This window comes from Cibotium barometz, chromosome 23, assembly GCF_041138505.1.
Source record: "Cibotium barometz isolate CiBa-2024 chromosome 23, ASM4113850v1, whole genome shotgun sequence".
Classification (NCBI taxonomy): Eukaryota; Viridiplantae; Streptophyta; class Polypodiopsida; order Cyatheales; family Cibotiaceae; genus Cibotium; species Cibotium barometz.
This window is the reverse complement of record NC_141068.1, coordinates 35,006,741-35,020,440: the sequence shown is the minus strand read 5'-3', so window position 1 is coordinate 35,020,440 and position 13,700 is coordinate 35,006,741.

Genomic DNA, 13,700 nt, shown 5'->3' with positions numbered 1-13,700 from the left:
AATGCGTGCCATCTTGCATGTCTTAGTCCAAGCTGAGGCACTCTCCTCATAGAAGTCGCCACCTCTTATACTTGAAGCGATTATTGCACAAAGTTTGTCCTACAATGAAGTACCTGTCATAAAAAACAAGCAACAACCAACATAAAAACATAAAAACAATAACAACAATCAACATAAGTACTTGTGAATAAAAACTATAAAAAATCAACATAAGTGTAATCTTACCTAAAGGTAACATTTGACACAATGATTCTGCACTCAATGATATTATCGTGGTGAGTTCTCTTGAGATGCCATGACTCACCTAGTAACTGAATCATCCAATCCTTAGATGGGCTCTTGCATTGGTAAGTAATCTTTGTTTTCTTCACTACTTCATAGGATCTAATCAAATGTGCCAATAAATCAAATGGAGAAAACCAACTTAGATGCACATCTCTAGAGCCCGTGGAGGGTTTCATGGCACCATGAACATCAATTTTTATCTTGACCCTACATGATTATGACATATCTAAGCTAGGATTATACCATTCCTGGGTGCTAGATAACGATGGAAGTGGAATGTACTCCAAACTATGTCTCTCCACAACATACAATGAATCATATAACCATGGACTGAAAGCACAAAAACACAAAGCACAAAGATATAAACTTACTATTAGGCTTATGTCTTGCACTGAAGTTGTCATGATGTACTCGAATCTCTTTATGCATATAAACATGATAAATAAAATCCTCTGTTATTGTACTCATACCATTGGTGCATCTCTTGAACTTCATGATTCTACCTTTCCATTGTTTGTTAGGGTCTATTACATCTTTGAGCTTGACCTTGAAACTCCCATGAGTACTTGGTTGCATTAAAATCTAATTTAGCTTATTGTATACCTGATCAGGAATCCAGTTACCTTCATCATCTCTCCTATTAAACACCTCCACTATGTGAATATTATTGATATTCCACCTCCTTCTTGAAGACATCTACAGAAAAAACAAAGCACCAAATTAACAAAGTTAGACTGCATGATTAATAAATATATGTGTTAAGATTGTAATCAATAAATAAAGATTAAAACAATAAGAAATAAACAGCAACCTACTGCTTTGATTTACATAACCTTGTTACTCACAAAACCTTGCTCTTATGAAAATAAACATCAATACATCAAGATAAAATATAAACAAACCCTACATCAATATGTCATAAAGCATAAGCTGAGCCACTCCTCTCATCGTAGGTTGTGTCTTCTGTTGTAGTAAAATCCGTGTATATTAACAATAAACATCAATACTAACCCTAAACCATTAACAATGAACAAGTCTTAACTGTTCAAACTGATCCGAGCGAATCTAAAGTCACATGGTCAGATCAAAGAAGAGACTTGCACTTTGTCCATAGAATCACTGCTTTTTTCCTCCTTTCATGAGTCACATCCTTGATTCCCTCCCATAGAACAAGGGTCTTCTTGTGAGATCCCTGTTCCCATCGAGCAACGGATTCAGGATACTGGCAGCGGAAGTAACACATCATGCGCGGGTAGGGGTCTCGCACTCGGGGCCTCGCCCACGGATATCCGGACAAGAGACTAATCCGTCGGTCTGTCCAAAACCGAAACTGGAAAAACTTCCTTTACCCGGAAAGTATGGGCGATTCCACCAGGATAACTCTTTACTCTAACGTAGTCAAGATCATTATTACGGATCAACTGATCTGACTGCACCTTTAACGGTACTTGGTCAATTCAAGGAAGAAACTTGCACTTGGATCATTGGGATCAATGCTTTTTTCCCCATCAAGAGGCACAGCCGTTGATTCCTATCCATAGAACAATTTCTGTCCGGGATTTACTTCATCTATCATAATAATAGAAATTAAATCTCGATTACGGATCCATCAGTCCAACCTAACCCCATCCGATCCCATGGGTTAGCCAACCGCCCAACCACTGTAGTGATGGGATCCAATTTGGAATTTGGTTAGGTTTTGTCCCGGGTACCAAGGAAAAGAGTTCCAAGGCCCCCTAGCCGGAAGTTCATGCAAACATAAAACTAGCCACACCACTTACACACCCAATATGAAATTGCCTTTTTCTTAGCATAAGCTAACTTTAAAACAATCCTTTAATGAAACCATAGTACCACTGATCACAATCTTCCAATTTATCCGGTTGATTCATAATTTTCCATCATTCCTTCATCAGAGTATCTATGGCATCATTGGCAACTAGAACGCTCACCACCTGTCCACACAGGGGCCTTTTTAATAGTTCCTAGCCCATAATACTCGGCAATATAATCACTTATAAAAATTCAAGATGGACTCTCGTTGAAGATCAGCAAGATCAACCAACAGATCCATATAAAGAGCCATGGACTCATCCATTGAAGACCAGCAAGGTCAATCAACCAGATCCATGCCCGGTTTCACAAAACAACTCTTACTCCTTGTTCCAATATCTTCCTCGACGCACGCGTGGGTATCCTGGGTGACCCAGAGCCCGAGCACCGTATGGTCAGCACCCTCTAGGATCCTTCGCAGGTGACCTAGCGCTTCACTCATAGGCCGCTTCCTTGGTCCCTCATCCACCGTACCGGAAGCTCACCATTTAAATCGAACCGAGGCTGGTCAAGACCTCGGTCGACCTTGCTACGCGAGACGTCCTCCATTGACTCTCCGTCAGCAGTTGTTGCAACTTTAACAGTTAGGTCTTCATGACCTTAATCCACAAGATGGTCAAAATGCTTCCCCAGCATTCTTGACATAAAACAGTCATTTACAAACAGTCACAAAATACAGTTTCTAAATCGAACTCTCGTCTTTCCACATTATCCCTCCTTAGTCCACATTACTTATTCCACATTCCATTCAATGTGTACTCATTCTCATCCATTTCCTCATATCGACGACACATTAATTCACATACACATTCACATTCACATCCATACATCCACATTTACATGCATACATCCATTTTCACATCCTCATTTATACATCCACATCCCATATCCACATTCATACATACACATCCATATCCACATCCATACATCCACATCCATATCCACATTCACATCCATACATCCACATTCACATCCATACATCCATATCTACATGTATACCTCCATTTTCACATCCTCATTTATACATCCATATCCCATATCTACATTCATACATACACATCTATATCGACATCCATACATCCACATCCACATCCACATTCATATTCACATCCATATATCCACATTTACATGCATACATCCATTATCACGTCCTCATTCATACATCCACATCCACATTCATATCCATATATCCACATCTACATGCATACATCCATTATCACGTCCTCATTCATACATCCACATCCACATTCCCATTCACATCTATACATCCACATCTACATCCTCATTCACATACATCCACATCCACATTCCCATTCACATCTATACATCCACATCTACATCCACATACATACATACATCCACATACATACATATATACATCCACATCCACATTCCCATTCACATCTATACATCCACATCTACATCCACATTCACATCCACATTCCCATTCACATATATACATCCACATCTACATCCACATTCACATCTATGCATATACATCTTCATGCATACATCCATTTTCACATTCATACATCCATACTCCCATCTCCACATCCACACATCCACATACATACATACATTTCCACATTCCCATTCATATAACCCCATATGCCTTCACATCTAATCTTTTACATCACATCCATTCTTGCCCTATCACAACCCATATACATCTTATCCTATCACATACACTTCTTAGCTAATCCCATACACATCTTATCACATCTTAATTCATCTTATCACCTCTTATCACCTCTTATATACCTCTTATCACATCCTATCACATCTCATATCTATTTATAGAATACAAGAGAATTCTTATATTTGATATAAGATTTCTTTACACATTTACTTATCCATAAATTCCATTTAAGGAGATTAATACTTCCGAAGTAAAATCAATCTTTTATGCATCTTCCTATGCATAAATTCATTTTAAATGAAAATGACACTTTTGAATTAAAATTCAATCTTTTATGCATCTTCCTATGCATAAATTCAATTTAGATGAGAATGACACTTTTGAATTAAAAATCAAATTTTTTATGCATCTTCTTATGCATAAATTCAATTTAGTAGGAATTACACTTTTAGAATAAAAGAATTTCTCTTATGCATCTAAGTTATGCATAAAATCCATTTATGAGAAAAATCACACTTTTAGTATAAAAAGAATATCTTTTATGCATACCTCTATGCATGAAATCCAATATGATAAAAGTAACACTCTTACAATAAAATAATCAACTTTTTATGCATACCTCTATGCATGAAATTCAATTATGATAAAAGTCACACTTTTATAATAAATTAATCAACCTTTATGCATACCTCTATGCATGAAATTCAATATAATAAAAGACACACTTTTATAATAAAATAATCAACTTTTATGCATACCTTTATGCATGAAATTCAAATATGATAAAAGTAACACTTTTGATATAAAAATTTATCCATTATGTATACTTCTATGCATGAAATAAAAATGATAAAAGTAACACTTTTGATATAAAAATTTATCCTTTATGCATACTTCTATGCATGAAAATAAAAATGATAAAAATAACACTTTTGATATAAAAATTTATCCATTATGCATACTTCTATGCATGAAAATAAAAATGGTAAAAGTAACACTTTTGATATAAAAATTTAACCATTATGCATACTTCTATGCATGAAACAAAAATGGTAAAAATAACACTTTTGATATAAAAAATTTTCCTTTATGCATACTTCTATGCATGAAAATTAAAAATGATAAAAGTAACACTTTTAATATAAAAAATTATCTTTTATGCATACTTCTATGCATGAAAATCAATTATGCATAATATAAAAATCAATTTCTCTATGATTACAATGAATATCTTTCAATTAATCTAGGATGATAGTTCCTAGAATATGGTAGGAAGTCCTCTTTTTATGCTTTGAATGAAATTATTTTATGCATAATTTTTATAAAAAGTTTGCCATAGCTCCGCTGCTATGACTGATAAATCTCAATTTTTCTAAGGGATAAAGCTTATCATTAAGAAAATAATTAAAAATGATCTCTAATTGGATCATTCATCCATAATGGATTTAATCATCAATATACATAAACTAAAAGCATAGAAAAAAGCCATTAATTTGGCCTCAAGCATAGCTTAATCTTGGGTTAAGGAAAAGCTTTATGAAAAGCTTGATTTGGATTGAGAATGGGTTATGAGTATGACCATTTCTTGATTGAGAGAGAGAAATTACATAAAAACTATTAGAATTTAAACATAAATGGAAATTAACTTCAATAGCATTTATGTAACTCTTCACTAACATTATCAATTCACTTCAATAGCATTCAAAAAAAAACCATACCAATTAAGCTTCTCAAGCTTGAGAGGGGTTGAGAAGAGAGAAACATTGAGAAATTATAGAAAAGATCAATATTCACTAATTACCTTACAAATTGCTTGATTCTTTGTTCACGGTAGAGGCCCCCAACCAATCAATTGGTTAAGTATGTTGATGGAGCCACTAATGGGGATTGAAGAAAGAGGGAAGCTCCAAAAACTAGTGAATTATTAAATGAATTCACAGTTCTTGGCTTAGGTGGAGTAGAGTAACGATGCATAAACACTATATATTTTTTCCACAAGGGGGAGGCTTCTATTTATAGGAAAAATTGAGCTCCTAACCAAACAAACTGATTCTAGAATTTTCTAAATCAGTTTGGTCAATATTTGACCATTTTTAGGTCAGTTAAGCTAACTTTTTGGAACTAGACTTGAATGAGGAGAGAGGAGAGATGAAATATCTCAATTTTAATGAGTTTAAAACTCATTCAAGCATGTGAAATATGCACCTCCTTTAAAGAACTCCCCTTCCTTACATATGTGTCATAATGGAATCATTTTAATATTGCTCATAGTTTTTTACTAATAAACCTTGTACATTTTCAACTCTTCATCTTATGTGAAATATTTACTCATTTTTGGGTATCTTCTTTTACAAATTGGATTTATCTCCTCCCTACACATGGATTGATGCTATTGGCCCATAGGAACCTTAATTGGACCATAATCCAAAAATTTCTGAAAATCTAGACCCTTAGGCTAAGGTCCTTTATACCCATTTCCAATTAATTCCAATTGCACATTGGAAAGTTCTTTTTGAATTTCTGTTTCAGGGGAACTTATTTTAATAAGATGAGTTATTTTTCTATCCAAAAATATTCATAATCTGAATATTCTCTCTCTAGAATATTTTCTCTCTCTAGGTTAAAACAGTTAGAAACAAGGTCTTTATATTTCTGAAGAGGGATTGATTACAGGGGAAGATACTAAACATCAAAAGGGGGTTGGGGGAGGAATCTTACATTCTACCCCACTTAAAAAATGCGAGATGTCCTCATCTCGCAAACTGGGATAATTTCGCAAGATGCACGAATATGAGACTTAGAGAAAAATTTTAATCAAGGTTAACCACCAAGAAAAGTCTTAAAGAGAGCAAGATTAAAAATAAGAACAAGATTTAAACTTTATTCATTCTCGGAACTTATACAGTAAGGATAGAAGAACTCTTTACACTTCCATAAGCCCGTCCATCATATGATCACAAAAGCAGCACTCACAAGCTGCGCAAGTATAGGGTAACTCATCTATGGGAATGATTCTGCTGGTTATTGCCGCACCTATCTCAGTGGTATGAGGTGATCTAATAAAAGGACCTCTAAGAGGTAAGCCAAAAACGGGGTAAAGGCATATCTTCTCATGAGGAAGAAAACACGCCAGTAAGAAGACCCGCTCAGAAAACCCAAGATGTCTTGATCTCATGACGCAGTAGTATCGGGGACCCAAACCCAAAGCTTCAATAACCATGGCCAAGCGGACATTGTTACGAAAGTGCTGTTGACCCCAGGGTGTTACCCTAGTTATGTTTTGATAGGTCCGCCATTTGGTCTGAGCTACAGAAGTTCCCAAGTGAGGGAAAAGTGAGCGCTCATACTGTTCTATAAAATCTTTCTTCACAGACTCGCTTGCGTCTTGAAGGTGAGAAATCATCATGGATAAAACTAATTCCTGTTGCCAAGTCATGAAGGAGATTAAGAAGAAGGGACATCGATGGAAGTAAGATTACTGTGAGCGACAAGTAAAAGTTACGACTTATATAAAGGAAGGAGCTAGCGTAACCTAGAAGCCAACGGTAACTTGCCACTGAAGTTTTACCGTCTTTCCATGATTTGGGTTTGGCACATTTTTCTATAGAAGGCATTAAGAACTTTGAGATGAGGAGATAAAAGAAGCTTGTAGGCTAAGTCACCTACTTTCATTGAATTCAGATAAGGTTCACAATATCTGGGGGATAACTTCTTATACTCCCCAAGAGATAAAGAACTTCTTTTTGGGCCGTACTCGAATGAAAACCAAAACCGTGGTATCCAAAACACCGATTTTCACTTCTGAACTCATTGTTCTGAATCCTTAAAATAGGTAGGACTCCTGAGAAGTATTCTAGGAAAAGGATCTTTTTTTTTCTTTTTTTCTTTTTTTTTTACAGAATCTTTCTTTTATTTTAGAGAGGGAATAATTATAAGATCAAAAGGGAGATTCTTACTCCTATATACCTCGAAGGTTGGGGAGGAATCTTACATTCTACCACCCCACTTAAAAAGTATGAGATGTCCTCATCTCGCAAGGTAAAAGATAACTCTCTTTCTTAAGATCCAATTTTATTCTGGGGTTCCTTATATTTTGGTCAACCCAACAGAATACTGGGATAAATATCCCTTAGAACTCATCAACAATTCATTCAGATCATATCATTCATATCTTTAACATGATAATGGTCCATTAGACCGAAAAATTTCCTTCTGAACATTCCTCCATGGAAATTTTAGTCAAGTAAGTTCTCAATTTGTCATCCCTTAACTTGATCTAACGGTCAAGTATTAATAGTAGCAATCTGACAGCACAATCCACTAATCTCATAGTGATTTGCTGAAATCATTATCATCATTCCAGTTATGAATATCATCACAGGGACTCGTCCCATTCATCCTCATTGAGGTTTCGCTCAGCTTATTACATTTCAACCAAATTTCAAGGATCATCATTTTTCAATCAGAATCCAAATCAATTCATCAATTCTCAAACAGAATTAAAAATCATATCAACCACATTCAAAATCATCCTCTGGATAGCATTAACGCTTATAATTTCAAGTCTTAGATTTACTCGTATATACTGTCAGTAAAGAGCTGCAGTATACTCTCGGTATATACGGTTAGTCACGGCCCTTGGAATTATAAGGTAAATACCATCATGTCGAGGCCTCAAGCAAGTCAGGGATTCTATATAATTGTGGTACTTCCATCTGAAGACCCAATTACCAAATTACGAATTTTAGTTTGAATATCAAATTGTATGACTTATATCACACAATTATAACCTTTTTGTGTTTCTTGATAAATTTTTGACATATTTGTCTTCTCAGTTGATCTTTATTAACCAAATGCTCTGATACCAACTGTGAGATCCCTGTTCCCACCGAGCAACGGATTCAGGATACTGGCAGCGGAAGTAACACATCATGCGCGGGTAGGGGTCTCGCACTCGGGGCCTCGCCCACGGATATCCGGACAAGAGACTAATCCGTCGGTTTGTCCAAAACCGAAACTGGAAAAACTTCCTTTACCCGGAAAGTATGGGCGATTCCACCAGGATAACTCTTTACTCTAACGTAGTCAAGATCATTATTACGGATCAACTGATCTGACTGCACCTTTAACGGTACTTGGTCAATTCAAGGAAGAAACTTGCACTTGGATCATTGGGATCAACGCTTTTTTCCCCATCAAGAGGCACAGCCGTTGATTCCTATTCCATAGAACAATTTCTATCCGGGATTTACTTCATCTATCATAATAATAGAAATTAAATCTCGATTTACGGATCCATCAGTCCAGCCTAACCCCATCCGATCCCATGGGTTAGCCAACCGCCCAACCACTGTAGTGATGGGATCCAATTTGGAATTTGGTTAGGTTTTGTCCCGGGTACCAAGGAAAAGAGTTCCAAGGCCCCCTAGCCGGAAGTTCATGCAAACATAAAACTAGCCACACCACTTACACACCCAATATGAAATTGCCTTTTTCTTAGCATAAGCTAACTTTAAAACAATCCTTTAATGAAACCATAGTACCACTGATCACAATCTTCCAATTTATCCGGTTGATTCATAATTTTTCATCATTCCTTCATCAGAGTATCTATGGCATCATTGGCAACTAGAACGCTCACCACCTGTCCACACAGGGGCCTTTTCAATAGTTCCTAGCCCATAATACTCGGCAATATAATCACTTATAAAAATTCAAGATGGACTCTCGTTGAAGATCAGCAAGATCAACCAACAGATCCATATAAAGAGCCATGGACTCATCCATTGAAGACCAGCAAGGTCAATCAACCAGATCCATGCCCGGTTTCACAAAACAACTCTTACTCCTTGTTCCAATATCTTCCTCGACGCACGCGTGGGTATCCTGGGTGACCCAGAGCCCGAGCACCGTATGGTCAGCACCCTCTAGGATCCTTCGCAGGTGACCTAGTGCTTCACTCATAGGCCGCTTCCTTGGTCCCTCATCCACCGTACCGGAAGCTCACCATTTAAATCGAACCGAGGCTGGTCAAGACCTCGGTCGACCTTGCTACGCGAGACGTCCTCCATTGACTCTCCGTCAGCAGTTGTTGCAACTTTAACAGTTAGGTCTTCATGACCTTAATCCACAAGATGGTCAAAATGCTTCCCCAGCATTCTTGACATAAAACAGTCATTTACAAACAGTCACAAAATACAGTTTCTAAATCGAACTCTCGTCTTTCCACATTATCCCTCCTTAGTCCACATTACTTATTCCACATTCCATTCAATGTGTACTCATTCTCATCCATTTCCTCATATCGACGACACATTAATTCACATACACATTCACATTCACATCCATACATCCACATTTACATGCATACATCCATTTTCACATCCTCATTTATACATCCACATCCCATATCCACATTCATACATACACATCCATATCCACATCCATACATCCACATCCATATCCACATTCACATCCATACATCCACATTCACATCCATACATCCATATCTACATGTATACCTCCATTTTCACATCCTCATTTATACATCCATATCCCATATCTACATTCATACATACACATCCATATCGACATCCACATCCACATCCACATTCATATTCACATCCATATATCCACATTTACATGCATACATCCATTATCACGTCCTCATTCATACATCCACATCCACATTCATATCCATATATCCACATCTACATGCATACATCCATTATCACGTCCTCATTCATACATCCACATCCACATTCCCATTCACATCTATACATCCACATCTACATCCTCATTCACATACATCCACATCCACATTCCCATTCACATCTATACATCCACATCTACATCCACATACATACATACATCCACATACATACATATATACATCCACATCCACATTCCCATTCACATCTATACATCCACATCTACATCCACATTCACATCCACATTCCCATTCACATCTATACATCCACATCTACATCCACATTCACATCTATGCATATACATCTTCATGCATACATCCATTTTCACATTCATACATCCATACTCCCATCTCCACATCCACACATCCACATACATACATCCATTTCCACATTCCCATTCATATAACCCCATATGCCTTCACATCTAATCTTTTACATCACATCCATTCTTGCCCTATCACAACCCATATACATCTTATCCTATCACATACACTTCTTAGCTCATCCCATACACATCTTATCACATCTTAATTCATCTTATCACCTCTTATACACCTCTTATACACCTCTTATCACATCCTATCACATCTCATATCTATTTATAGAATACAAGAGAATTCTTATATTTGATATAAGATTTCTTTACACATTTACTTATCCATAAATTCCATTTAAGGAGATTAATACTTCCGAAGTAAAATCAATCTTTTATGCATCTTCCTATGCATAAATTCATTTTAAATAAAAATGACACTTTTGAATTAAAATTCAATCTTTTATGCATCTTCCTATGCATAAATTCAATTTAGATGAGAATGACACTTTTGAATTAAAAATCAATTTTTTTATGCATCTTCTTATGCATAAATTCAATTTAGTAGGAATTACATTTTTAGAATAAAAGAATTTCTCTTATGCATCTAAGTTATGCATAAAATCCATTTATGAGAAAAATCACACTTTTAGTATAAAAAGAATATCTTTTATGCATACCTCTATGCATGAAATCCAATATGATAAAAGTAACACTCTTACAATAAAATAATCAACTTTTTATGCATACCTCTATGCATGAAATTCAATTATGATAAAAGTCACACTTTTATAATAAATTAATCAACCTTTATGCATACCTCTATGCATGAAATTCAATATAATAAAAGACACACTTTTATAATAAAATAATCAACTTTTATGCATACCTTTATGCATGAAATTCAAATATGATAAAAGTAACACTTTTGATATAAAAATTTATCCATTATGTATACTTCTATGCATGAAATAAAAATGATAAAAGTAACACTTTTGATATAAAAATTTATCCTTTATGCATACTTCTATGCATGAAAATAAAAATGATAAAAATAACACTTTTGATATAAAAATTTATCCATTATGCATACTTCTATGCATGAAAATAAAAATGGTAAAAGTAACACTTTTGATATAAAAATTTAACCATTATGCATACTTCTATGCATGAAACAAAAATGGTAAAAATAACACTTTTGATATAAAAAATTTTCCTTTATGCATACTTCTATGCATGAAAATTAAAAATGATAAAAGTAACACTTTTAATATAAAAAATTATCTTTTATGCATACTTCTATGCATGAAAATCAATTATGCATAATATAAAAATCAATTTCTCTATGATTACAATGAATATCTTTCAATTAATCTAGGATGATAGTTCCTAGAATATGGTAGGAAGTCCTCTTTTTATGCTTTGAATGAAATTATTTTATGCATAATTTTTATAAAAAGTTTGCCATAGCTCCGCTGCTATGACTGATAAATCTCAATTTTTCTAAGGGATAAAGCTTATCATTAAGGAAATAATTAAAAATGATCTCTAATTGGATCATTCATCCATAATGGATTTAATCATCAATATACATAAACTAAAAGCATAGAAAAAAGCCATTAATTTGGCCTCAAGCATAGCTTAATCTTGGGTTAAGGAAAAGCTTTATGAAAAGCTTGATTTGGATTGAGAATGGGTTATGAGTATGACCATTTCTTGATTGAGAGAGAGAAATTACATAAAAACTATTAGAATTTAAACATAAATGGAAATTAACTTCAATAGCATTTATGTAACTCTTCACTAACATTATCAATTCACTTCAATAGCATTCAAAAAAAAACCATACCAATTAAGCTTCTCAAGTTTGAGAGGGGTTGAGAAGAGAGAAACATTGAGAAATTATAGAAAAGATCAATATTCACTAATTACCTTACAAATTGCTTGATTCTTTGTTCACGGTAGAGGCCCCCAACCAATCAATTGGTTAAGTATGTTGATGGAGCCACTAATGGGGATTGAAGAAAGAGGGAAGCTCCAAAAACTAGTGAATTATTAAATGAATTCACAGTTCTTGGCTTAGGTGGAGTAGAGTAACGATGCATAAACACTATATATTTTTTCCACAAGAGGGAGGCTTCTATTTATAGGAAAAATTGAGCTCCTAACCAAACAAACTGATTCTAGAATTTTCTAAATCAGTTTGGTCAATATTTGACCATTTTTAGGTCAGTTAAGCTAACTTTTTGGAACTAGACTTGAATGAGGAGAGAGGAGAGATGAAATATCTCAATTTTAATGAGTTTAAAACTCATTCAAGCATGTGAAATATGCACCTCCTTTAAAGAACTCCCCTTCCTTACATATGTGTCATAATGGAATCATTTTAATATTGCTCATAGTTTTTTACTAATAAACCTTGTACATTTTCAACTCTTCATCTTATGTGAAATATTTACTCATTTTTTGGTATCTTCTTTTACAAATTGGATTTATCTCCTCCCTACACATGGATTGATGCTATTGGCCCATAGGAACCTTAATTGGACCATAATCCAAAAATTTCTGAAAATCTAGACCCTTAGGCTAAGGTCCTTTATACCCATTTCCAATTAATTCCAATTGCACATTGGAAAGTTCTTTTTGAATTTCTGTTTCAGGGGAACTTATTTTAATAAGATGAGTTATTTTTCTATCCAAAAATATTCATAATCTGAATATTCTCTCTCTAGAATATTTTCTCTCTCTAGGTTAAAACAGTTAGAAACAAGGTCTTTATATTTCTGAAGAGGGATTGATTACAGGGGAAGATACTAGACATCAAAAGGGGGTTGGGGGAGGAATCTTACACTTCTCTGGACTTAATGTAACTAACGTAACTAATCGTAGCTTAATGGTATCACAGGAATCCCCCGATCTA